Here is a 26,173-nt window from a genome sequence, read left to right as displayed (position 1 = left end):
ATGGGAGAAAAAGGGGGCATTTCAATCCTGCTTCATACCAATTGTATGAATATCGGTAAGTACCTGAACACCACCTTCCTCATCTGTGAAATAGACCAACAATACCTGTACACAGGGTTGTGAGGAGTAAATGCAACAATATGTGTAAATATCAGCTGTTATTAAAGAGCCTTGTCCTGGGAATCAGGACACCTGAGTTCCAGTCCCAGCCCTTGCAGCTGCTTCTTTCTTGTTCCCAGCACTCTCTCTGCTCTTCTCCACTCAATACCTTTGGGACAAGAACCCTTCTCCACCCAGTTCTCTCATTCTTCATTGTACGTACATGTTACACCTATATACCTGGGTCTAAGTGACTAGGAACCAGAACCTTAAAGTGGAGCAGAGCCTTTCTCATTACTTTGTGGTCCAAACCCTTGAGATAATATTTGTAAAGTGCTTTGCAAAACTTAAAGCGCTATGTAAATGCCATCTATTATTATTATTCTAGGTTTGGCATTTATGGAGAATTTTCACCCCCGAAATGTTAATCTATGACAGTAAGCAGAGGAAGGGCCCAATTTTATTCTAGTTTGTCTTAGAAATCAGCAGCAAAGTTAGGGCACCCAGGAACAGTCTTTCTTTTACTCTCCTGGTCTTCTTTTTAAAACACTTTTCCTCTTCCAGGATGGACTCAGCGTGTGACTTCCAATTCTGATCCAAGAGAATAGTATGGGAAAACATGTCTGGGACAAAGCATCAAAGTCACATTCAGATAACTTTTTAAGATAAGTTCATTAGGAGGTAAAGGGAACCTCATTCTGACTTTGGGACACAAGGCACCCACCACCCCTTGGTTGGAGAAAGGCTATGTATGGAGAGGTAGACCTTACAGCATCCTGAGCCCACTACTGGGGAGGCCACCACTAAGATGAAGAAGAAGGTGAATGGAGCTGGGCCAAGAAGGAATTCACTTGGGATTCTATATCTTAGAGGAGGAGGCAAACACTCTTATAGTTTCCTACCTTAACAAATTGTTTTTACTGAGTGCTAAGTTGAGCTGTCTCTATCTGCTGATGGAGCACACATGCCCAATAGGACCCTCTAAATTTTGGTGCTCTTGGATGAAGCACACTATCATCCTAACTTAATTGTGACTTTGGGTAGACTGACTCTAAGAAGCGGTCCTCAGAATTTCCATAAAGCCCACCAAGTAATCAGTAAGAGGGTAACTAGGTGGACTCTAAAATCCTTTCTAACCTTGAAATTCCTGATTCTATCAAACATTTCTTAAGCACCTCCTTTGTGCAAAATACTATACTAGGTAGGTTCTGTGAAGGGATACAGTGAAGAAGAAAAAAATTTTTGCTCTCAAATAAATTACAGTCATCTGGGCATGGCACCTCCTCCCCATCTGGAAAATCTGAGAAAAATTTTTTGGCCCTCCCTTTGCACAGGAGAAGAAGCCTGAATTTTTTTCTTTTTCTTTTATGGAGTGTTTGAAATACCTTATTGTAAAATTTGGGTTGATATTATGTAATACTATACATATATTTTATGTATTTCTGAGTTTCTAAACTTTTTCTGTATCATCTGCTGGTCCTCAAGTGCCATCTGTGGCTTTCACAAAGCTCCCTCAAAATTCCCATTTAATTTCTTATGCTGACCCACAATATAGGGAAACCTGCATGGGGAAAATTAAGATGTGGAAGGGATAACCATTACAGTCCAGCTGGGGGAGACATGATTGTTTCCACAAGAGACAATTGGTGGTTGATTGGAGAAAATGTTAATAATACAGATTAAACTTTAAAGTGTGTCATGTGTAAATTTGTAAACTTAAAAGTATGCCAGCCAGTTGTTAAGTGTTTATTGGCAAACTCCTGGGTCCATGACACAAAAATGGTTTAAAACCCTTGATTTAGAACTCAATTTAGAATTAGAAGGAACTTTGGGGAGAGTCTAATCCACTTCCAAATGAAAGCATTTTGCAATAAGGAAATAAACTGGCCCAGAGCAGTTTTTACCTCACATAAGCAGAAGATAACAGTTAGGATTTGAGTCCAGGTCCTTTGAGGCGGCTTTGGACATTGGAAAGAAATAGTGCCGAATTTGGAGTCAGAGAACTTGGGTTCAAATCCTGTCTCTGTATAACTTATTTGTGTGACCTTTGGTGAGTCACTTTATGTCTCTGGGCCTCAAATTTCTTATTTGCAAAATAAGAGTGTTGGCTAAAGCCCTCTTTAGCTCTAAATTTAGGATCGTGGGACACCAACTCCAGGGGTCTTTCCACTAAATGAATAGCAAGATGGGTTCAGACTCAGGGAGAAGAATTTTTTCCTACCTTGGTTAGGACAGTAAGCCAACCAGTAGAAAAAGAGCAAAGTCAAGGACAAAAGGAGGGCTTGTTTCTACAGGCTCCCAGTCCAATGACTGCTGCTACATGATTTCGGAGAAGGGCAAAGCCACCAGGGGTTGGGGTGATTTGTATGAGATCATGAGTCAGAGAAATGCTCAGGGATGGACTTACTCTATTCCCTACTTATGCACACACATGCACCCTGGAAAAAAAAAAGCACCCTAAATGCAAGGGCCTAATTGTCCTCCTGGGTATCTGGACCCTTGTCCCTCAGTGCCTAAAGCCATCGTTAATCTTAGGCTGTGACCTGTTAGAAAAGTTACACCAGTATGTGGTCTCCTCTTACACTCCATTACATAGTCTGTGTGTTTGAGGTGGGGTAGGCAGGACAAAAGATGCCAACGTCATCCACCCAGCCTTCTGCCATTTGAGTGAAGGAAGCTTGTTTTCTATACAGAGTTCAAGGGAGACAGGTCCCTGCACTGCCTGGACTCTATCCTCTTTTTTCCCTCCTACAACTATTCTGTGAGTTTGATCGGATTCTCTTTACCAGCCAGAGACTAATGGTGTTAATAGACAACGTGAATTTGCCTAGTGGTTCAGGGAATAGGTGCAATGGATAGATCACTAGGCTTGGAACCAGGAAGTCTCATCTTCATGAGTTAGCATCTGGCCTCAGACATTTACTAGCTTTGTAGCCTCTGGCAAGTCACTTAACCCTGTTTGCTCAGTTTCCTTATCTGTCAGTTGAGCTGGAGAAGGAAATGGCAAACCACTCCACTATCTTTGCCAATAAAATCCCAAACGGGATCACAAAGAGTTGGACATAACTGAAACAATTAAGCAACAACAAAACTGCATTAAACACACACACACACACACACACACACACACACACACACACACACTTTTTCTAATCTGAAAATAGAAGAGGATAAAAACAATTCCTTGTTTTCCTATTAATTTTATTTAGTAGCCTGGAACATTGAGAATGAAAACCCACCAATCTGGGTGGAATCATCTAATCTCTGAATTGTGACCTTGAATGGATAGCAATACACCCGGACATTGCTACCTATCCAAGGTGGACGGCATTTACAAAAGACATTTAGTGGGACTGATTGTATTCCCAGCCCTAGTACAGTGGTTGGCACATAGCAGAGTAGTAAGTGCTTAATAAATATTTGTTGTGTAACCAACCTTTCAGATGGCTAGTGCCAGTGGACCTAGCATCAAAGGTCAGTACCAGGAAGTAGAGAGCTATAAGGAACGGGACAGATCAAGGACAGTTGAGGACAAGACACTAGACATACCCGTTGAGGCAGGGCAGGGAATGTAGAAGGGTCCCAGATTTTGACAATAAAGGACATTTGGATAAATGGGGAAGAGTCAGAGAGGTTTGCTTGCAGGTTAGAGGCAAAAGTCCATCTGGACTAGTGGTCACTGTCAGGGAAGTTCACAGATGGGAAGTTACTGGGTGTCTTGACAGGCAGACGTGGGACACAGGGTCTCTGCCACTAAGCCGCAGAGAAGGCAAATCAGCACGAAGGTCGGGCAACAGGTGATGGGAGCTCCGACACTACTATATGAATGAGGTTCAGGTCTCCAGTATTTGGGAAGAAGAGTTGAAAGCAAAGCAAGACTTGGTCAGAGCTTGCTCATAAATGAAGGTGAACAGACCACATTGAAGAGGGAGATGGGATCGTGGAATGAACACTGGATTTGGAGTCAGAGGCCTTGAGTTCAAATCTCAGCCTTGTTACTTGGTACTTGTGTGACCTTAGACAAATCCCTTCACCGTTCTGGATGGGCTTCAGTTTTCCCATCTATAAAATGGGGAGGTTAAATTAAATGACCTCTATGATCCCTTCTAGCTCTAAATATACAATCCTATGACCAAGGAGGGATCCATTTATTAGAATTGAGATACTATGGCTGATCTGCACACAGGTGAGTAAGTCAATCCTTAGAACTGAAGAAAAATCTCTACCTGGAAATAAAAGAAAAAAGAAAGGAAAGGGAAAGAAAAGAAAATCCCCACTTAGGGGAAAAGGAGGTGGGGCGGACCAAATAATGATACAGGTGAACATAAACCAAAGGCCAGGAAGTGTAAAATCCAAAGGCCTAAGATGGAAACATGAAGCCAGATGCCCTAGTGGAGATCTGAAGCCAAAAAAGCACACTTTGAGAGGCCTTTGCTAAAATGATTATGTCTAATGAAATCTGCCATTTTTGTGGTGGGGAACCACTCTTTCCCACCACTACCACCATCCTGTCTTTTCTGATATCTCACTGGGGACACAACTTAGATCTCCTGTGCCTCTCATGCCTTTGTCTCTGCTATGTTGGTAAAGGTCATAGCCTTGGAGAGGTACAAGGTTGGGGCTTGGTCACAAAGAACAAGACAAGAACCCAGTTTCTAGAATCAGAACATTGAGTCAAAGGTTGATAATGCTTTCTGAACTATGTATCCATGAGTCCTGCTCTCAAGAAGATTACATTCCATTGAAGAAAACCACAAACATGTATAGGCTATAAACAAAGTAAATACAAGATAATTGGGAGTGGGAGGGGTGGCAAGGGAAGGAATGTGGCACCCGGAGCTTAGGGATCAGGAAAAACTTCTGCCTAGGGATTAGATTGTCCTACAGTATAAGGAGCTGGGTTAAGCTTCTGAACAAGGAACTAAGTAGCCCCAAATATGGGGACTGGAGAGATTTGTGGTCGGGAAGTCAGTCCAGTCATTACAGCAAGGTCAGGTCTGCAGCCTTGGAAGGTAGTTAGATGTCATCTTAGCTTTGCTTTTTAACCCAATGTAGGATGCCAAAGCTTAGGGATATTATTAATCAAGCTTCTCAATCTCTTCCTTATTCCATATACAGGAAGGAAGGAAGGAAGGAAGGAAAGAAAGAAAGAAAGAAAGAAAGAAAGAAAGAAAGAAAGAAAGAAAGGAAGTAAGAGGAAAAAAAAGAAGGATCACATCATTGGCTTATTTGGACAAGACTTAGGCCTTGGCTCCTTGTCTTCCCAATGGAGAAGGTCCTTCCCTTCTCACTGGGGATTGACAAAGCTTCCAGGCCTTGCCATGTGCCTCCCTTAGGGCCTCCCAGCTCGTGGGAGGCAGGGGTTGGTGAGAATTAATTGTGAAGTGCATTGAGAGACACAAATGAAAGCCAGTCCCGGGGCGGAACACATTATTACTGCTGGCAATTTGGGTTTTCTGAAATAGCTCTTAGGATATGACAGTCACAGCCCAAACCCCAGAGGTGAGTTAAGGCTGATGGATTTTCAGAGTGGCCCCATTTCACTGCAGTCCTCAAGCTTCCTTTCCCTCCAGGGCAATTCAAGGCACCTGCCAGCTGTGAGCAAAACAGAGCTGGTGCTGGGGTCGGCTTACAGCGTCCTCCTCTGAAGGATGGAGACGGGAAGGTGGCTGGAGACTGACCTCCACGTTCTTGAGAGAGGGGCCCCAGTCTACCCCCACGTAATTTCCTTCTCACTTCACCGTTCCCTTCCGTGTCTGAAATGGCAGGTGACCTGAGCGGGAGCGGTGTGCAAATTGATTTGGAGGCGATCGATGGCTCGGTGCGCGGCCTCAGCTCGCTGCCGTGTCACTGATTGTCTCCAAATCGATTCACACACCATTCTTGCTCAGCACACCTGCCATGTCAGATGGAGAAGGATGAATGAAGTGAGGAAAAAATTAAACATTCGTTAGGCCTCCTCTTCCCACCACTTTCTACTTTGCCGTCCTCACTGGAACCTGGATATCTCTGTCCCACTACATGGTGAAAGTACCCAGAAGGCAACTGGGCCACAGGTTCCCTTTGGAACTACCAAGGAAATCTGAACCATCAGCCACTGGGAATGTCCCTTCTGTGAATGTGGGCTCTAGAGCCCCTCAAGTGGTGATATAACTTATGGCTATGAAAACTATTTGAAGAGTATTGTTATTATCAGATAAGGATGGGTCAACAAGTCAATAGAAAACTTAAGAGGCTGGTCAACTTAATGAGAAAGGAGAAGCTATAAATTCACTCATCTAATCATCTCTCAACAAGCAATAGTCAAGTACCTGTTTTATATTCTACACTGTCCTAGAGATGTTCCCTCAACATTTCTAACCAGCCAAAAACTATAACTCTGTTATTTTAGGGAAAGGTGGGCAAGAGTAGCTAAGAGTAACCAATGCCTACTTATATCAAGAAAAGCTTTTAAAAAAAGAAGAGAGATTTCTTCATCAATTCAATACTATCAATTTCTTGATCCATCTCCTTTCTATGCAATGAAACTGGCAAAGGCTATCTCCATCTCCTTCCCCCTCTGAATGCCTGGAAAGCACTTCCTCCTCTTAGATTCTCTAATTTCCCTCAAAGTTTAGCCCAAGTGCCACATCTTACATGAGGTCCTTCCTGATCCCCTGGTATAATCCACCCCCCATTACCTTGTATTTACTTTATTTTTATTATTAGCGTATACATATTTGCTGTTTTCTTCAATGGAATGTAATCTTCCTGAGGGCAGTAACTATTCATTTTTATCTTTGTATCTCTAACACTAACTACAGTGCTTGGCATATAGTGAATATATAATAAATGTTTAATTAATGACTAATTGACTAAAGAGTGTCACTAATTAGACCTTTCATTTGTATGGGGAGTTACATAATCCTGAGTCTGTCTCTTAGAAGCCCAACCTTAACAAGGATTAGTCCATGTGTCATTTACTTAAAATTTTGGGGGTACATTTTAGTTTTTATTTACATGATTCCAAATTGTTTTATGATATGCTTGTACTATATCATAGCTCCATCCACAGTATACCAGTGTGCCTATCTTTACACAGCTCTTCCAACATTGACTCAATAATCATTGGTCATCTTGGTTGATTTGTTGGATGTGAGGTCATGTTATTATTATTTGGGGCATTTTTTCATATGGTCTTTTAAGAATTCAATTTTATTTTGTTTTCAATTCCATCCTCTCTCTTTCCCCTCCCATTCTCCTACCCATTGAGAAGTCAAGAAAAATGAAATCCATTTGAAATATATGTAGTCACACAAAATACATTTCCTTATTAGCGGAGGAGGATGGTGGGATAAAAAAAAGGAAGAAACAAAGAAGGAAAGGAAAGGGAAACAGAAGAAAATATGCCTCAATCCGCACTCTGGGTCCGCCAGTGTTAGATCTGGAGATGGATATTATGTTTCATCATGAATCCTTTGGAATCGTAGTTGGTTATTGTTTTGACCAATTACTTAGTCTTTCAGAGTTGGGTATCTTTACAATATTGTTGTTAATGTGTAAATTATTCTCCTGGTTCTGCTCACTTCACTTTGCATTAGTTCACATGAGTCTTCACAGGTTTTTCTAAAACTATCCCCTTCATCATTTCTTATGGCACAATAGTATTCTAGTATATTTCATATACTATCATTTGTTCAGCCATTCCCCAATTGATGAGCATCCCCTCAGTTTCCAATGTTTTGCCACCACAAAAACAGGTGCTATAAATGTTCCTTCACATATGAGCCCTTTTCCTCTTTCTTTGATCTCTTTGGGGTATAAACCTAGTAACAGCATAGCTGGGTCAGAAGGTATGCACAGTTTAATAGCTTTTTGGGCATAGTTCCAAATTGATTTCCAGAATGGTCTGACTAGTTCACAGCTCTACCAACAGTACATTACTGTATATATTATCCCACCATGGGTAATTTCTAATAGGAAGCCTTTCCTGATTCCCTATGCATTAATGCTCTATTCATTATCGAAGTTATCAAATTCTATATTGAAATATGTATATATGTGTACGTATATATGCATATATATAGATATTTATATCCTCACTGCCTAGCACAATGCCTTGTACGTAGTAGACGTTTAGTAAATATTTGTTGGACTGCAATGTATTTGTCTGGCAAATTCAAATCGACAAGCGTTTATTAATCTCTAACCACATGCAAGGCTTTGTAGTAGATACTAGAGATAGAATAACAAAAAGGAAGCAGTCCTTTTCAAGGAACGTACATCACACCTGTAGTTAGAATGGATAAGATAATATGTACACAAATAAGTAAATTAAAAATCTACATCTAGAGGGAGTGATGTTACTTCCTGAATCCATGTCCCCCAATCTAGTTGATAAAATTACAGAAAAGGGTATGTTCCGTAGAGGCAAGGGATTAATACGTTAAATATAATACAGAGACACGACTAGCCTCTGTTTTCTTCAGAACAATGGCTGCAAAACATTTCCCCCCATAGAACTATGTATACTCTCCCCCAAATATACCACATATATAGAGTATATGGGAGTAAGACATATATGGAAGGAACACATATGGTCAAGGTAACTCATGCCTCATAGCATCCTCACACTACTCTCCAATGGGCACAGGATCTCTCTTGGCTTCCCTAGGACTATTCCTTATAAGCTGAATTCCCAACTGCTCAATTCCCAACTAATTCTCTCTTGAACCCAAAGTTGGCTCTTTTCTCTGCTGCCTACTTCTTGGAGCTGCCTCCACTACCCTTTTTCTTTGGTAGGTATAGTATATATTGCTGGTAAGTATCTACAATGCAAGATAGTAATGACTGATGGCAACAGAGACGGAGAAAGAAATAACTCCCACTCCAAGAGGCTGAGTGATTTGTTTTCAGGAGCTTCATTATTCTTCCATAGATGGCTCTTCTCTTGACAGCCAGACGTCATACTCTCTGTATCTGGTTTTTTTTTTTTTCATCTGAGGTGGCTGGGAGATGGAGAAGGGAGGAGATGGGGAGAAACAAAACTAATCTTCAGCAGCCGATGGCAAATTCTAATTCAAATAGGGAGAACTTCGCACTTGGTAAATGGATGACATCTTTGCACCTCTCATAACACATTAATACCTCTTCTTTCTATGATTTCATCAGTCAGATAGCAGAGAAATCAACTGGTCAGGGACCAACTCTTTCCTCCTCTCCTCATATACATACAAAATAAATACAATTTTTCAAGAGGAAAGAACTAACAACTTAGGGAATCAGGAAAGGTCTTCTGAAAGAGATGGTATTTGAGCTGAATCTCAATGGAAACTAAGAATTACAAGAGGCAAAGGTGAGAAGAGACAACACTCCAAATTTAGGGGTTGGTTGGTTGGTTAGTTGTTGTCCTTCATTCTTGAAGAGGACCAAAATGACATGACTATGCTAGAGTCAAGTTTCAATGTGTCTGACAGTGGGTGATCAGACCAATACAAGCTCAGAATGTTCTACCACAGGTCAGGCACAAATAGTCCATGGGAATATTTGGGGTGGATACTCCAAACTTGAGCATCTTGTGTTTCCTTTGAGCTGTTTCAATTCTGCTTTGCTCATAGAGCACAGCACCTTCTCTGATGTGGGAATGCCGTGCTGAGCAAGACTGTGTCAGTGTGTCCCCTTGTCACACAACCAATTCCAGAATTCTTAAGAGAAGGTTTGTGAGTGTCCTTGTATCACTTCTTCTGACCACCATGTGAACGCTTGCTCTGTGTGAGTTCTCCATAAAATAGTCTTTTTGACAAGCGGATGTTTTGCATTCAAACAACATGCCCAGTCCATCAGAGCTGTGCTCTCTGAAGCAGAGTTTGAATGCTTGGCAATTTAGTTTGAGCAAGGATCTCAGTGTCTGGTACCTTATCCTTCCAGGTGATCTTCAGAATCTTCCTAAGACAATTCAAACAGAAGCGACTCAGTTTCCTGGCATGGTGCTGGTAGACGGTCCAGGTTTCACAGGCATACAACAATGAGGTCAGTATAATGACTCCGTAGACCTTCAGTTTGGTAATCAGTCTAAAACCTCTTGTCTCCCAAACACTGAGCTAGCTCTAGCAATGCACGCATCAACCTAGTTATCGATGTGTACATCCGTGGAAAGTACACTCAGGGTGGTGTACTTGGGAGCCAACCTGTACAAAGGCATAGTAGACAATGTAATATTCAGAGAAATGCACAAGTAGGTCTGTTTGGCCTGAACATAAAATATTTGTAGGGAGGTGAGGATAATATCAAATTAATAAAATATAGAAGAAAAGGTGACAATATTTTCTAGATCTACCAGACATAAAACTGATGGCATCGCTATCCCTGAAGCTAGTAGCTGCTCAGCCAATAGACCTGGTTTGTCTGTTGGAATTGTGAAGCTTTTTCTTTCTCCAGCCTTCTATATTTTTCCAGAAGCTCTATTTTCAAACAAGACTTAAAGCATGCCTGTATCTTCTACTTCACAGAATCCAAATGGTTAATTTTTAATCAGGGTAGTACTTTCTTTCTCTTCTTCCTCTTCCTCTTTCTCCTTTCCCACCAGTCAACTACTGCACAGAAATGGGCTTCCCCTGAGATTAGCTGTATTTTCACAGTTTATAAGTAAAGCTCCTTCCCGTTTGAAAAGCACCCTAGGAGATTTCTGAATGATATGAAAGCTAATATGCTAAAATTAAAATGCTTTTACTCCTGCTACATTTGAGCCACTGAATTGGAAGCTTCCCAACAGGGAAAGAACTAAAGTGATCATCCCCGCCCCTCCCCTCCCCTCCCCAAATTTCTTGGTCAGCTTTTGACATTGCTGTTCAGCCACTAACAAAGGGAGAGCTTTTCCCCAAGATGTATGCCGTCACATCAGCACCTGCCTGAAAACAATGGCCTACAGTTTTGAAGGCAAGAACGAAATTTCAGTCTAACTGCAGCCAAGACAAACTGATTTGGGGCATATTTAAGAGGCTGAGAAGTCTTTATGTGGGTTGGGGAAAATGCTTTGGGATTTTGTGGGTTTTGGATAATAAGTTTGTGGAAATGGAGAGAGATCAGTACATGATCATAGATGTCCTTCCCCTCTCTGCCTCAGCCCTCCCTCATTCAAATCAAAGTCAACTGCAAGTCATGTCATCAATTCCATGATGTCATGATCCTCTTTGAGAATGAAGGACAAACACAACAACAACGGCTCTCTGCCTTGTAATCTTACCCATTTTTTAAGACCCACTTCAAATTTCATCTCCAATGAAGCCTTCTCTGATAATGACAACGAATACGGACATATCTCCTCTCTGATCATTCACAGTCTGTATCATACATTTTCAAATTTTTAATAATAGCATTTTAGAGCTAAGAGAGACCTTAGAGATAAATCTTTACTTCAACACTTTCATTTCATTTGAGAAAACTGAGGCTCAAAGAGATATAAATTATTTGCTCCACTTCACAAAGCTAATTAATGGTAGATCAGCAATTAGAACCCAACTTTCTTCATTCTTGGTTCAGACCTCTTTCCACTATATTCAACACTTTATTTGATAATTTATCAGATGCTACATAATGTGCTGGACTTGGAGTTAACAGAACTAGTATTCAAATTCTACTGCTGACCTTACTGGCTGTGTAACCATGAACAAGTCACTCAAAATTTCCCCATCTGTAAAACGGGAATGATGAGACCTATAGCATCTACTGCACAGGATTCCTGAAAGACTCAAATTAGATGTAAAGTGAGTTTTAAATTGTAAAGCATTATATTAAGTTATTATTGTTTATCATGTTATTATTATTAATAAATTATATTCAATAATCTTTTATTAAGTACCTGTTATATGCAAAGTATTATAGTTGGCAGTGAGAAAAGTACAAAGCTAAATAAGATATGGTCCCTCCCTTCAAAAGCTTACAATCTAATGGGTAGGTTATAACAGGCAGCTAGAGAACAATAACAAGCTAGAACATGGTAAATACCCAAGAGTGGCATAGAGGACTCTGTGTGTCAGTATTGTCCTCTCTGCTACTGTAGTTTGGTTGGGTCTGACTCTTTGTGACCCCATGGACTTGTCCGTGGGTTTTTCTTGGTAAAGATAATAGAGTGATTGTCATTTCCTTCTCCAGTGCATGCCCATTTTACAGATGAAGAACTCAGGCAAATAAGAGTCAAGTGATTTGCCAAGGGCCACACAGATAGTAAGTGAATGAGGTCATCTTTGAACTCAGATTCTTCCTGATTCCATGCCTGGTACTCTACCCGCCATACCACCTAGCTGCCCCTTATTCTCTGCACATAATTGCAAAATCTTCAAGGCTAGGCACCATACTATGTATGTCTTTAGTATGTAGCATAGATCAGAGCTCATAGCAAACATTCACTGAACATTTGTTAAGTCTAACACACATTCTCGATTTGCTATCATTTAGTTACGTTGTGTAATCCAAATCCCACTCTCCTTTCAGACCCTACCAGGGTCTCACCTTCTCCCTTTGCTGTCCTTGATTATCACCACCCACAAAGATCTTCTTTTCCAAATTTCTGTAGAATATATTACCTATTCTATTTATTTTGAAACTACCAGTAGTAGATTGAATCTGGCCTGCTTGTGAAAACAGGCCTCACAAAGGGTGGGATTTCTTAAGACAACCCATTATGATGAATCCCTAATAAACTTTGTCTTTTTCCTTGGCTGAGAAGGCTTGAGTCGAATTCTTTCGGCAGGACCCAGCATGTAGGCATTTTGGGGTCTTGAGCACCCCTAGAAACCTATGGTTCCCTACCATCATCATTTTTCTTGACCTCTTCAAGGTTTGTATCTCCACTCCAAATGATTGCCCAGATTTCTCAACTGAATCAATCAAATCAAAGGTATAAAATAAGGTGCCAACAAATCTTTAATCAATTTGGAAGGAGCGAAATACCTGTATTGAAGAGGTTTTAGGTTGAGAGGTGCTCGACACCCCAAAATGTTGACGCACCGGGTCCTGCCAAAAGAATTCGACTCAAGCCTTCTCAGCCAAGGGAAAAGACAAAGTTTATTAGGGATTCACCACAATGGGCTGTCTTAAGAAATCACCCCCCTTTGTGGCCTGTTTCCACAAGCGGGCCAGATTCAACCTACTGAATTAGATTGAATCTGAGCATCTTCATGGAGGCAAGATGGAGATTATATACACAAAGATTGTAGGAGGGATTGAGGGGTGGTCTGAGGTGACTAGAGGAGGGGTTTAGGGAGGGTCTTGAGGGGAAGTCCAAGGAGGGCAAGGTGAGGTAATGGGATTAAGGGTGGGAAGTAGCTGAACAACAAAGGGCGAGGCTAGGTAGAGATTTGGGCCTAATGATAATGTGAGGCTTGTGGCCTTAGGGGAAGGCCAAATCCAGTTGGAAGATTCAAGGACAGTTCAAGGGGGCTCCCAGAGACTGTATTCCAGATTCAAGGGGGTTCCCAGAAACTGTGCCCTCATCAGTATCACTTGGTGAAAGCAAACTACAAACTGGAAAGCATTGGGATTAGATGAAATAATCAGTGATCCCTCTGTGATGAGGGCACAGTCTCTAGGAACCCCTTGAACCCTTGAACTCTCCTTGAATCTTCCCACTCAACCTGGCCTTGGCCTGAGGCTACAACCATTAAGCCCAAATGCCTACCTTGCCCAGTCCTCTATTGTCCAGCTGTTTCCCACCCTTAATCCTGTTTCCCATCCTTAATCCTGATCAAAATATCTATACCCTAGCTCCGCTACCATGAGTGTGCCCCAAAAATCAAATCCTCAATTATATCCAGTCTGGAGCCCTGAGGGCTCTGACCTCACCCAGGCTGGGTCTGAGAAAGTTCTCCATCCCCAGGATCACATCATATACAAATCAATGACTCCCAATTGTCTCAGTGCTGAGAAATACTCCAAGACAAAAAGATCCCACTTTATCTGCCCCATTCAAACAAAGGCCAGAATCCTTAAAGGCACTTTAAGAGAAGAAAAGCAAAAAGCCCACCTTAATTATTATTACAAGTGCCTAATGATAGAGTATGGAATGGGAAATGAAAGACATACTAAGGACAAACTAGATGCACGAGCAGGTCAGAACTCTCCTTGGGTACCAACCATCAGAACTGAGCAGGGAACTACACGGAAGAAGTACTTCATGAAGATCCTACAGAGAGAGAAAAGGATGTCCAGTAACTAGGAACTGTGAATTTTTTTCCTTCTGAGTTTGAGCCCACTCTTCCCAAGATCTTTATGTGCAAACAGGAGAGTATGCCCCTAGCTTGCGGAAGTTTCTGTAATAATTGTCCTCGCTATAGCCACTTAATAAATATCCCTTTCTAAAAGCTAACTGATGTCAATTGGTTTGTTGATGTGAGGGAGCACTGAGTGGGGGCTCATGAATTATGGCTTTGGAAATCCCAACCTGTCAGTTATCCATAGAACCCTGAGAACACAAGCAGTCAGTCCCAGTGGGTGTTACCCATTTCCCTGTTCCAGTGGGAGTTGGGAAAGCAGCCAGAGGGCAGCATTATACATAGTTACTTAGCTGTTTCTTGTTGCGAGTCTCTTCCCCAGCTAGATTGTAAACTTTAGAGCACAAGGAGGGGTTATATTTTTTCTTTTGTTTCTACCCCTCTCTAAACACCTAGCTTAGTGTTCTGCAACCAGTAGATGCTCGATAAATATATGATGAATGAATGCACCAATGGACGGATTTTCTATAGTATTTCCAGTGGAGTTATTTTTAAACATATTGTGACTCTCAAGCCTTGCTTGTTTTGTCTAGATATTCACATACTTTCCTATGATTGCTTTTTAAGTGCTATTTCTGTGGTAAAATAAAAGAATGATATTTTCATGCTTTTATCAAATCTCAAATGTAAGAACTAAAAAAGAAAAAGCTAATGTTTTCTTATTAATCCCATTGTCTATGCAAGTCTCAGTTTTCCAGAATTCAATTTAAATTAAGGCTCTACTTGGGAACAGAACAAGATTAACGGGTATAGAATGAAGATGAAATGTGTAGTAGAGTAAAGCCTCATTAATTCAGATTAATTAGGGGAAAGGTCAGTCTGAATTAGTGAAAAGTGTGCAACAGAATTTTTTTAAAAATACAATTATATTACAGTTGCATTACTTTGAAGTACATACAAGAACTCCAAAGAGCTAACCAAGTATTGCCTTAAGGGACCTGTCAATTGAATAGATAAGAATGATTTATAATTAGCAAATCCATTGTTTGTATGTAAATGAGTGCTTCTGAAGTGCTTGAGGGTACTTAGAAAGATTTTGTTTTCTTAATTCTCTTAAACATAGCCACACACCCCTTTCTCTTCTTGTATATATTATGGGTGTTCACTTTCTGTGGAAGGAAGGTTTTGCCTATCAAAGGTGAACTTCCAGTCTGGTCCCAGTCCTCAATTATCACCAATTCCTAAATAGTAGAGTTTTCACTGATTTTATAGGATAGATATCTATACTGTTAAGTGCCCTATTTTCAGGATATATTTACCCAGGGCTAAGGGAGGAAGGAGAGGGAAGGTTCTGGCTTTTGTTGTGTGATATAATGGAACTAGTTCTGGGCTAGGAGACAGAAGATCTGGGTTTGAGCCCTAGCTCTGCCAAACTGATGAGGGGAGGAAAAAAAATGATGACCGAAAACTGATGAGGGTTTGGGGTGAGAGGTGCTCGACACCCCAAAGTACCGACACGCCAGGTCCTGCCGAAAGAATTCGACTCAAGCCTTCTCAGCCAAGGGAAGGGATAAAGTTTATTAAGAGTTAGCCAAATAAGCCTGCCCCGAGAGATCCCACCCCTTGCGACGCCTGTAAGGAAAAAGGGTCAGACCCATCTGAGCTAGATTGGTTCTGACCAACCTCATGGAGGCAAGATGGAGATTATATACACAAAGGTTGTGGGAGGGATTGAGGGGTGGTCTGGGGTGACCAGAAGAGGGGTCTAGGGAGGGACTTAAGGACGAGGTCAGACTCCAGGGTGGGGGAAATAGCTGAAGGCTATATGGAAATGACAACCCATCAAGGGCTGGGGTAGGAGCTAGGGTATAGATATTTTGATCAGGATTAAGGATGGGAAACAGGATTAAGGGTGGGAAACAGCTGGACAATAGAGGACTGGGCAAGGTAGGCATTTGGGCTTAATGGTTATAGCCTCAGGCCAAGGCCAGGTCGAGTGGCAAGATTCAAGGAGAGTTCAAGGGTTCCAGGGGTTCCCAGAGACTGTGCCCTCATCAATACTATCAATATCCATGCCTTCAGCTACTTTCCACCCTTAATTCCATTCTCCTGGTTCCTGGAGTCTGACGTCATCTCAGTCCTCCTTAGACTCCTCCTCAAGACCCTCCCTAAAGCCCTCCTCTAGTCACCCCAGAGCACCCCTCAATCCCTCCCACAATCTTTGTGTATATAATCTCCATCTTGCCTCCATGAAGGTGTTCAGATTCAATCTGGCTCAGTAGATTGAATCTGGCCCGCTTGTGAAAACAGGCCTCACAAAGGGTGGGATTTCTTAAGACAACCCGTTATGGTGAATCCCTAATAAACTTTGTCTTTTTCCTTGGCTGAGAAGGCTTGAGTCGAATTCTTTCGGCAGGACCCGGCATGTCGGTGTTTTGGGGTCTCGAACACCCCTAGAAACCTATGGTTCCCTACCATCATCATTTTCCTTTAACCTCTTCAGTCACAACCTGGTAAAATCTTCTCTACAGATGAACTAACAGATTGAGGGTAACCTACAAGACTCAAACCTGTCCATGAGGCAGGGGGATATCTACAGTAAGCATGTGACAACAGCATCCTCCATCAAAAGGGGCAGATGAGAACAATTTGTTCCAACAGCCACGAAGGTGTCTGAAGTTCTTAGAACTTGGTTAGATATTGAAGGTCATCCACTGCATACCAGGACATCACCAGTTGTCTTGACTTTTGTCTTGCCTGACTTTTTTGACTTGCCTTGACCCTGGGAGAGAGTGAGTCTGATGACTTTTTGCAAGTCTGCCTTATTTAAATCCAATTCAAGATATCACTGCATGATGTCATTGGTCCTCTTCAAAATGAAAGACGAACAACAGTAAGACAGACCTGGAAGGAGCTCATATATGCAATACTTATGCCTATCTATGTAATATTTGTAAACAAGAAATCACAATTTTCTGAAAATAATATGGATCACTGGAAGCCTTCTCTGAAATAATGTTACAGGTTTAGAATACTGTACTAATCACTTGATTGACAAGCATTTATTAAACACCTCCTATCTGTCCTATATAGTATTAAGTGTCTTAGGTGCACCACACTGTGTGTAATCATGCATTCCTCTACTTAAAATGATCCCGTGGCTCTCTATTGCTCCTAAGATCAAATATAATCTCCTCTGTTGATCTTTTTAGGTCCTTCACAACTTACACCCCATCTGCCTTCCAGGCTTATACATTACTTCCTTTCATGTACTCAGTTCAACCAAACTAACTGTTCTTCATACATGACAATCCATCTCCCATCTTCATAGCTTGCATTATCACATGCCTAGAATCCATTCCCTCCTCACCTCTGCCTTTTAGAATTCTCCAGTACCTGCAGGCAAGTGTAATCTGGGCTGGGCTGGGCATGTCCAGTTCAAGTAATATGGTGCCCTCTGCATGTAGTACTGCAAGGGTGGAGGTAGGCTCCTTTGATTGGCTACCTTCATCTTCAAAACTGGTGATACTGAACTGATAACCATTTCTTTTCTTTTCTTTTCTTTTCTTTTCTTTTCTTTTCTTTTCTTTTCTTTTCTTTTGCTATGCTCTTTTTCTACTGTGCTTTTTAAAAAGTAATTCTTATCTGCTGGATCCAGGCTGGACACCATGAACTGAACTGGTAAGAGAGAGGGGACTCTGCTTCCTCTGTTACCCCTCTTTACCCCAGCTCTGTGAAAGGATGGGGCGGGGCAGTGTTTCTGTTCTGTGTTGTTTGTCCTCTTCAATTTTAGGTGCTGGAAGTGATCCCCATAGGACTGGGAGTTCCAGCCATGGTGACCTTGGAGCTAGGATTACAAAGGGGATAGTGCAATAATCCAGTTTATTAAGGGAGCCTTGAGAAACCAGCTTGCCTAGAGCTCAAGCCCAAGGCAGTTTTGAACTTGGAACTGGGAATGTGTTCTGTGGAAACTGAGCTAAACTAGGAGCCTAATTATTTTTCCCTCCCCAGAGTCTAAGCTGGTACAAAGGCAGAGGGGGATTATCCTTCCTGTATTGGGGAGGGAGTAGGTTTCTATATTTGTGACTATAGCTTCTGAAGTAAATATTTCTGTGTAAAAACCATTCTTACTATTAGTGGCTAATGGAGCTGGGGTGCAGAGGACCCCTCATACGCCTGGAGGAATACCACTGCTGCTGGAAGCTGAAGTCATTGGCAGAGAGCCTACACGATCTCCAAACCCCCTTAAGAGTACTAGAGAACACTGGGAGAAAGTAGTGAAGCTAACCTACCTGGCCTTCCAGGTGTTATACGTGGGGGCCCCATCCATAGAAATATAATTTCTGGTCGATAATTTTTGCAAGAAATTGGCATGCCTGGACCAGCCCGAATTACACAAGTAATAAATCCTTGTTGATTAACAAATAATAAAAAAAAAAATTTCTGCACTCTTCAGAGTGGAGCATGAACATGGAGAGGGAGGAAATAAACTCCCAAGTAAGCCTGAGATGCCTAAAATCATAAAATTTTTGATCTGGAAGGAACCTTAGAGATCATATAGGTCAATTTTCATTTTACAGATGAGGAAACTGAGACCCAGAGATTAAATGACTCGCTTAAAACCTCAAAGGTAGATCTTCTGATTCTCAGCCCATTGTTTGTCTCCACTACACAATATTGATTTCTCTGGTTCCAAACTAATCATAGTTATTTCCCCACAACATGAAGAATAGCACTGCAGTGAGAGAAGCTGAAAAAGAATAATGTCTTTTATTTACTTAGGTAGCTTTTAGTAGAGGTTTTGTTGGAGTTACCTTGAACAGGTTCTGATGGTTCATTTTCAGGGTGAGCATTTGTTTTCAGTCATTTCAGTCTGGTCTGACTCTTTGTGATCCTATGTGGTGTTTTCTTGGCAAAGATACTAAAGTGGTTTGCCATTTCCTTTTCCAGTTCATTTGACAGATGAGTAAACTGAGGCAAATAGGGATAAGTGATTTGTCCAGGGTCCCATAGCTAGTAAATGTCTGAGACCAGATTTGAACTCAGGAAGATGTGTCTTCCAGACTTCAGGCCCGGAACTCCATTCACTGTCTGTGCCACCTAGCTCCATTTACACATTTGAAATCAGCAAACTACAAATCAGTGATTGTCACTCTAGACTAAGAAAGCGATCGAGAAAATATTAATGTGGATTAAATGTCGAAGTATGCTCTGCATATGGTTTTTTTCTGGAAAGTAAGAAGTTAAAGATTTATCAGCATACCCCTGCTTTTATGATGATATATGTCTTGCCTTACATTTATTTTGATTTTTAAACAACATGCACTCCTACAAGGCAGAGGTTGTATTTCTACTATGTCTTACATGCTATTCTACATAGGATGGATTCAGAACATATATTAAGTGATTACCATATCAGATTAGAGCAAACCTTGAAAGTCAGCATGATGGAGTAGAATGAGTTACAAACAGGAGGGAAGCAGGAAGGGAAGGGAAGAAGCACGTAATAAGTTCCTACTTTATTTCGGGCACTATGCTAAGTGCTAGGGACACAAAGAAAGGCAAAATTTTGCCTAGACCTCAAAAAACTCATGATTTAATGGTTGAGACAATACACAAACAACAATGTACAAACAAGATATATACAGGGTAACTTAGATGGCGCTAATATTAAATCATTAAGGAGGCCTAGTCTGACCTTTCCCCAAAATTTATCCCACCTAGACTATCTTATCTAGGTGGAGTTGATGCCTTAGCCAACTAGAAAACCTTACAAAGAATTTAATCTGACATTAATTCTGGCCCAGTTTGTTCCACTTAGGGAGGTTTGGGCAATGGAGCAGATCCTTTGTCTAGATTGCCCATGGCTGGGGGTGATTTGGAAGTAAATGACATTATCAAAGTCATATTCCCCCAGCCCCTCATTAGAATAGGTCCACCTCTTATTATAATATTCATTCTTCTCATTAATTGTTAACCAATCAGAGTCAATTCCACCCTCCCTCAGGAACACCCAGTCTTCTAAGGGCATATCAGCGTTGAGTGGGTTCCATGAGGGGGTCTTTGGCATTTGATGATATCACTGACTCCCTTTATTAATTACATTCTAGAATGATTAATAAAATGATTAATTAGCAGAAACTATGTCTCTCGAACTTTTTATATGCCACACTGTGAAAGGATTTTTGCAGACAGTGAGATTTTAGTTGAGGCTTGAAAAAAGCCGGGGAAGCCAGGAGTCAGAAGTGAGGAAGGAGAGTATTTCAGGTATGGGCAACAGCCAATGAAAATTCATGGAGATTTGCATTCGTGGGAGGTGGAATGTCTTATTTGAGAAACATTGGCTTTTAGGGTACTTGGAAAGGATTGAGATGTAAGGAGACTGGAAAGGTAGGAAGGGCTGGGTTATGAAAGGCTTTAAAAGCCAAACGGGGTGGGGGTGGGGGTGGATATTTTATATTTGATCCTGGAGGCAATAGGGAGCCACTATAGTTTACTGAATAATGATAAAGAGTGATATAAGACTTCCACTAATTCATTCAGTTCAATTCCACTATTACTTATAGTGGAATTGAAATGAATGAATTTTCAACCCCACCTTCAATGCCACCCCCCCCCCACTCTTTGTGCACAGTTACCTTTGACTCCAAAAGGTATCCCAAATCAAGTAAGACAAGGAGTAGGACGAGAGTGCATGATACTAATATGCAGTCTTTGACATGTTAAGATGAAGATTCCGGATCATTTTGCAAACAGGAACCCAGATAAGGATCCCAGGGATTATGCTTATGCTACCCCTTGCCAAAACTAATTTCCTAGCATTGCATTACTGTAAATACACATTATGGGATCATTAATATGGATTTGTCCGTGAAGTTATGGAAATTACATTATTTTTGAATTACACAATAATGCATCCGTCACAAAGGAGATATAGCAATTATTCTGCCATGTCTTTTCCACAGCCAGAGCAACACAGAATCCACAATGATATTATAAATGAAGCTTAGTTGATCTGTCCATAGCTGCTTCTTTTAAAAATTCGCTTTCCTCCTATACCTGGGCATAGTCTGGCAAGAAAACAAGCCCAGAAGGAAACTCTAAGCTTCCCCTCTCTTGTCACTATATCCTCCAATCTATCCTCTGGAATGTGCTTCTTAGGCACTCCCCGTCCCCTGGGAGGCATGAAGAGTTGTTACAGAATAAAGAAAATCACAAAGAATTTCTAAAATTGATCTCCAACATACCAGAGCTCATAGTGCTCTAAAAAGGACAATCATAAAGGCAGCAGAAAATCAAAGTCTCACTTTGCTGCTCTACCACACAACAAAACATCTGAAACCACCTCTTGGAGAGCAAGGAAATTTCTTCAATGTAGACCAAATCATTGTTCTATTGCACTCTGTATGTTTTTCAGCTTTAATAAATATCATTTGGGGCAGCTAGGAGGTTCAGTAGACAGCATATTGGGCTTCGAATCAGAAAGACTCATGTTCATGAGTTCAAATCTGTCCTCAGACACTTACTAGCTATGTGTCCCTGGGCAAGTCACTTAACCCTGTTTGCCTCAGTTCTTCATCTATAAAATGAGGTGGAGAGGGAAACAGAAAACCACTCCACTATCTTTGCCAAGAAAACCCCAAATGGAGTCACAGAGTCGGACATGACCAATACAACTTAAAAACAACAAATATTTAAAAGGAAAGAATCCCCACAGTCTCGCCCCTCCCCCCCATTATGTTCTGAAGGAAGATTGAAAAATTATTTCAATAATTTAGGCTTGAAATAGTTACTTTTTTTCTCCTGATAGAATTTGATATTTTTGCTTTTATCCTGAAGTGTCTGGATAATTGCCTCCACTCTTTACTTTTCTTGACAAAGACTCTATCAAACACTGTATGAAAAAAATCCTTTATTAACTACTGAGTTTAATCTATGTCCTCAGCCTCTCACCAGTTGGCCATTATCACCTTATTTTGAATAACTGTGAGCATCTTCTGTGGCCACAAAGTTATACAAATGCTTTTGAAACTAGCCACTTGCTCATTCCCTCCACAGCCTGTGGAACCACCACAGGAACTAACCCTAACCCCAAATGCGCTCAATAGCTATAGAGTGACATTGTATTAATTTTCATTTCACCTATATTTATAGCTCCGAACACCTTCTTTTTAGGACTTTGTACCATCCTTAAACAAGGGAGTAGAGGGAACAAGGGCGTAAGAAATAGGAGGTTTGGGGGGCGTCCCTTTTGTCTAGACCCTGGCCTTCGCCATTTAGAAATTCTCAGCCAAAGCATTTCAAACTCTTCCTTTTTCTAAGATAAATAATACCATCTCTCTCCTCTGACCTCCCTTACCTCTCCCCTGGCCAATTAGATAAAGCTTTGTTTTTCCTTTAAAAAAAAAATCTGTATGGACTCTACTCTGATGAAATGAAGCAAACCAGCTCATGTTAAGAGCCCTTTACTTTAGGCTCTGAATATTGTCATGATCCAGCGCCGTGTGGCTGTGTTCCTGGAGATCCTTCCCTCATTTCATCTGTCATCTTGCTTTCTAGGTTGCCTCACTTCCTAGCATCTAAAGTGTTTTCTATGTGGCTATATATGCATTGTGTGTATATAATATATATTCATATATACGAATATATAGATGAAGAGAGGAATGTAGAATGAGTTGTCATGGTGCCAGAAAGTAAAAAAATCTTGTCTAGTTTCAACACAGGACAGTCGGCCACTTTCTGGGAATGATCAGGAGAGCCCAACTACTTTGCAGCTGTTATCCTATGAAACAACCTATAGTAACTGTGGGGTTTTGTTTTTGTTGCTGTCATTTTTAACCAAATCTTTGGGGCACCAAATATCAACCAAAAGCGTAGAGATGGACTCATGGACTGGGCTTAACCAATTTAGACCAGAATTAAGGATCACCTGAATCTTATTATTGTGAACCAGCTGAACTGGAGGAGGCACTATGGATACAGGGAAAAACAGGATCCTAGAATCAGAGGTGGAAGGGACCTTGGAGACCATTGAATCCAACCCTCGGAGCCTAGGACAATTGAAGTAACTTGTCCAGGGTCACATGGCTAATAAACGACTGAGGTGGGATTCACACATGGGACTTCCTGACTCCAAACCCAGTGTCCTATGTACGGGTCCACCAAGTTAGAGGACCTGGATTTAAATTTTGGCTCTTCCACTTATTCCTTGGGTGACCTTGAGCAAGGTGTTTTAACTTCTTTAGATCTCAGTTTCCTGATCTTTAAGATGAGACTAGAAAGATTTCTAAGTTCCTTTCTAGCTCTAAGGATGTGATCCTATATGGGGCTTTAGGATCCTCCCATCTCCAGTATGCAATCAACTACTGGGCAGGTCAAGCAACATAATGGTCATATGACAGAAATATGTCTTGTAATCCCAGCCCAGCTTGTTGTTTTACTCATTCATTGAACAAACATTTATTAAATGCACCTTGTACACAGTGATTGCTTTTGCAAAGTGGGGGGTGGTTTGTTTTTAGCATCAGGCCCAAAATAATTTAGAAAAAGTAATGTGTTGCCATTGAATTATGTTTGCTTAAATTTTATCCACTGATCTCAATTTGAATTGTTCCATATTCTAAATCACTGGAGTCTGAATTAATTGAGTTTCAAAGTATTGTTCAGGCAGTCAACAAGCATCTATTATGCAACTACTATTTGCCAGGCACTGTGCTGAGCACTAGAGATACAAAGAAAGGCAAAAACATATCCCAAGCAGACTACATTTTGTTAGATGAGAGGATAATGCAGTAAGTACGTACATACAAGTTACATTTGGTGTAAATGGAAGGGAATCTCAGAGAGGCAGTAGTAGGGGAGGGGAACTAGGAAAGGCCTTCTGTAGAAAGTGGGATTTGAGCTTAATCCTTTACAAGATAAGTAATTTCATTAGAGTGGACACTTCCTCCTTCGATTCAAATTGTAGTCCTACCACACCTTAGCAAATAGTTTAATGAGCTGCTACATGCAAAAAAAAAAATCCATCCCTTCTGGTAATTAGCCTTTCTAAACTTAGCTGCTGGTCCTGAATGACAGACATACAGTCCATTGCCACATCATTCCACCTTGTTGATCCTGCCAGAATTTAGGCTCCAGTGGCACAGCCTTGGGTAGAGCAGACAGTGAGGACGCAAAGAGGTAGAGGAGAATTCTTGTTTAATAATACATAATACAAAAAGATGTGTTGCCCTTTCAATAGGACATATTCCCTTTATCACGTAAGCTCCAAGGAGGTGCATGATATCAAGTTATTTGTTGGGTCTAGGATTCATGGCAGACTTTTTATTTCAGAATCTCCCAAACTGCATAGCGTCCAGTAATTCAAGGAACAACTTTTCCTTTCCTTACACACTTCAAGTAGATGCTTCTCTTTGTGCTCCAGTAAATCTGCTGAAGGGGTTTCACCTCCCTTCCTGGAGGCCTTCTTCACTTTCTCCTGATGTCATGAGGATATTATAAGGATATGACCCGTCTACCTAGTGTCTTTCCTTCTCTCTACATGTCTTCTTTTCTCATCATACAGTCCCCTAATTATAGCTTTTACTCTAGGTCTTCATTAAAATCCCTTATTTGTTACATTTCAGCTGGCTCACATCCACCATATGCCTCTCAGTGATCTCTCTGTGATACTAATTATAATGTTTTACATCTTAAAGCCATACTCCAGCACTAGTAGAATATTGGTATTGAAAGATTGTGCTTTGTTTTGGGAGAAGTTTGTAGTTACTCAAGAAACTTTGCAATTTCCTGAAGGCAACTCAATCTGATATTCTCTTCTTGTTTAATTTTGAGCTCAACTCATTGTCCATTAGAGCTGTTTGTATGTGTGTGAATATATATTACATGCTGTATGTATGTCTATATACATACAGACACAAGATACACTGATGGACAAGTTCTATAGATTGTCCTTCTGTGTATCATAATTGGGGCAACATACATTTTTCATCCACTTGGCTTTTCTTACATGGATGGCCAAGCCATACTCTTTTGAGTACTTTGGTATCTTTTCCAGGAGGCTGAGTGGCGTTCCCATGCTTGATACAACCCACACAGTGTCATCCACAAACAAGGGTACTTTTCTAGAGGATCTCGTCATCCGAAGGAGTCTCTCTTAAATTTATACTCTAAGTTGGATCCCCTCCATCACAATGGTAAATACTTTCAGTTGAACATACATCTCCCTCTTTTACGCTTTGCTTAATATTTATGACCAAAGGGTTTTCAAACAAGGTCACCCCTGTTGTTAGATTTTTTAAGAAATTGTGGCTCTCCCCTGCCAGCCGCTGCCCCCGTGGCTGTTTGTCTGGGTTCTGGCTTCTGGGCTTTGGTTACCTCGGTAGCTACCAAGGTGTCTCTCACCGGCTGAGGGTGCCCGGGAAGGGCGCGGCTCTCGCTTTGCCTGGCGGCTCGCGGTCTCCGCTTACGCACCACGTGAAGGCGGAGCGCTCGGGGAGCCGGTAGTACCACACCTATTACGACAGTGGGAGAGTGCATCAGCTGCTCCCGCCGTTTTCCTCCCCGTGGAGTAAGGGCTGATGGAACCCCTCCTGGGTCCTGATAGCATCCTGAACCGGTCCGACAGCATCTTCGGGCTTATCTTCTATAGCCAGCAGCTCCTTCTGGGCTGCCACTGTCCTGCGTGGCTTTCCTCAGTCCTCCTGTTCAGCTCCGTGCTTTCGATTTTGGATTCATTTTACCTAACCTGGTTCTTGTTTTTTGTGCTGTATGATTTCTGCCTGGTTTTTGTCACCACCTATGCCATTAATCTGGGCCTGGCCATATTCAACTACCGGAAGGCAATGGGGCCCTTGGGACTACAGGACCGAAATAAAAAGAGACACTGA

General features: G+C 41.4%; 1 pseudogene; it reads left to right on the top strand.

Annotated features, from left to right (window-relative positions):
• On the top strand, positions 1 to 26,173 carry LOC118842557 (annotated as a pseudogene).

This window comes from Trichosurus vulpecula, chromosome 3, assembly GCF_011100635.1.
Source record: "Trichosurus vulpecula isolate mTriVul1 chromosome 3, mTriVul1.pri, whole genome shotgun sequence".
NCBI classification, from domain to species: domain Eukaryota; kingdom Metazoa; phylum Chordata; class Mammalia; order Diprotodontia; family Phalangeridae; genus Trichosurus; species Trichosurus vulpecula.
The sequence above is the reverse complement of the archived record's forward strand: the minus strand, read 5'-3'. Positions and strand labels throughout refer to the sequence as shown.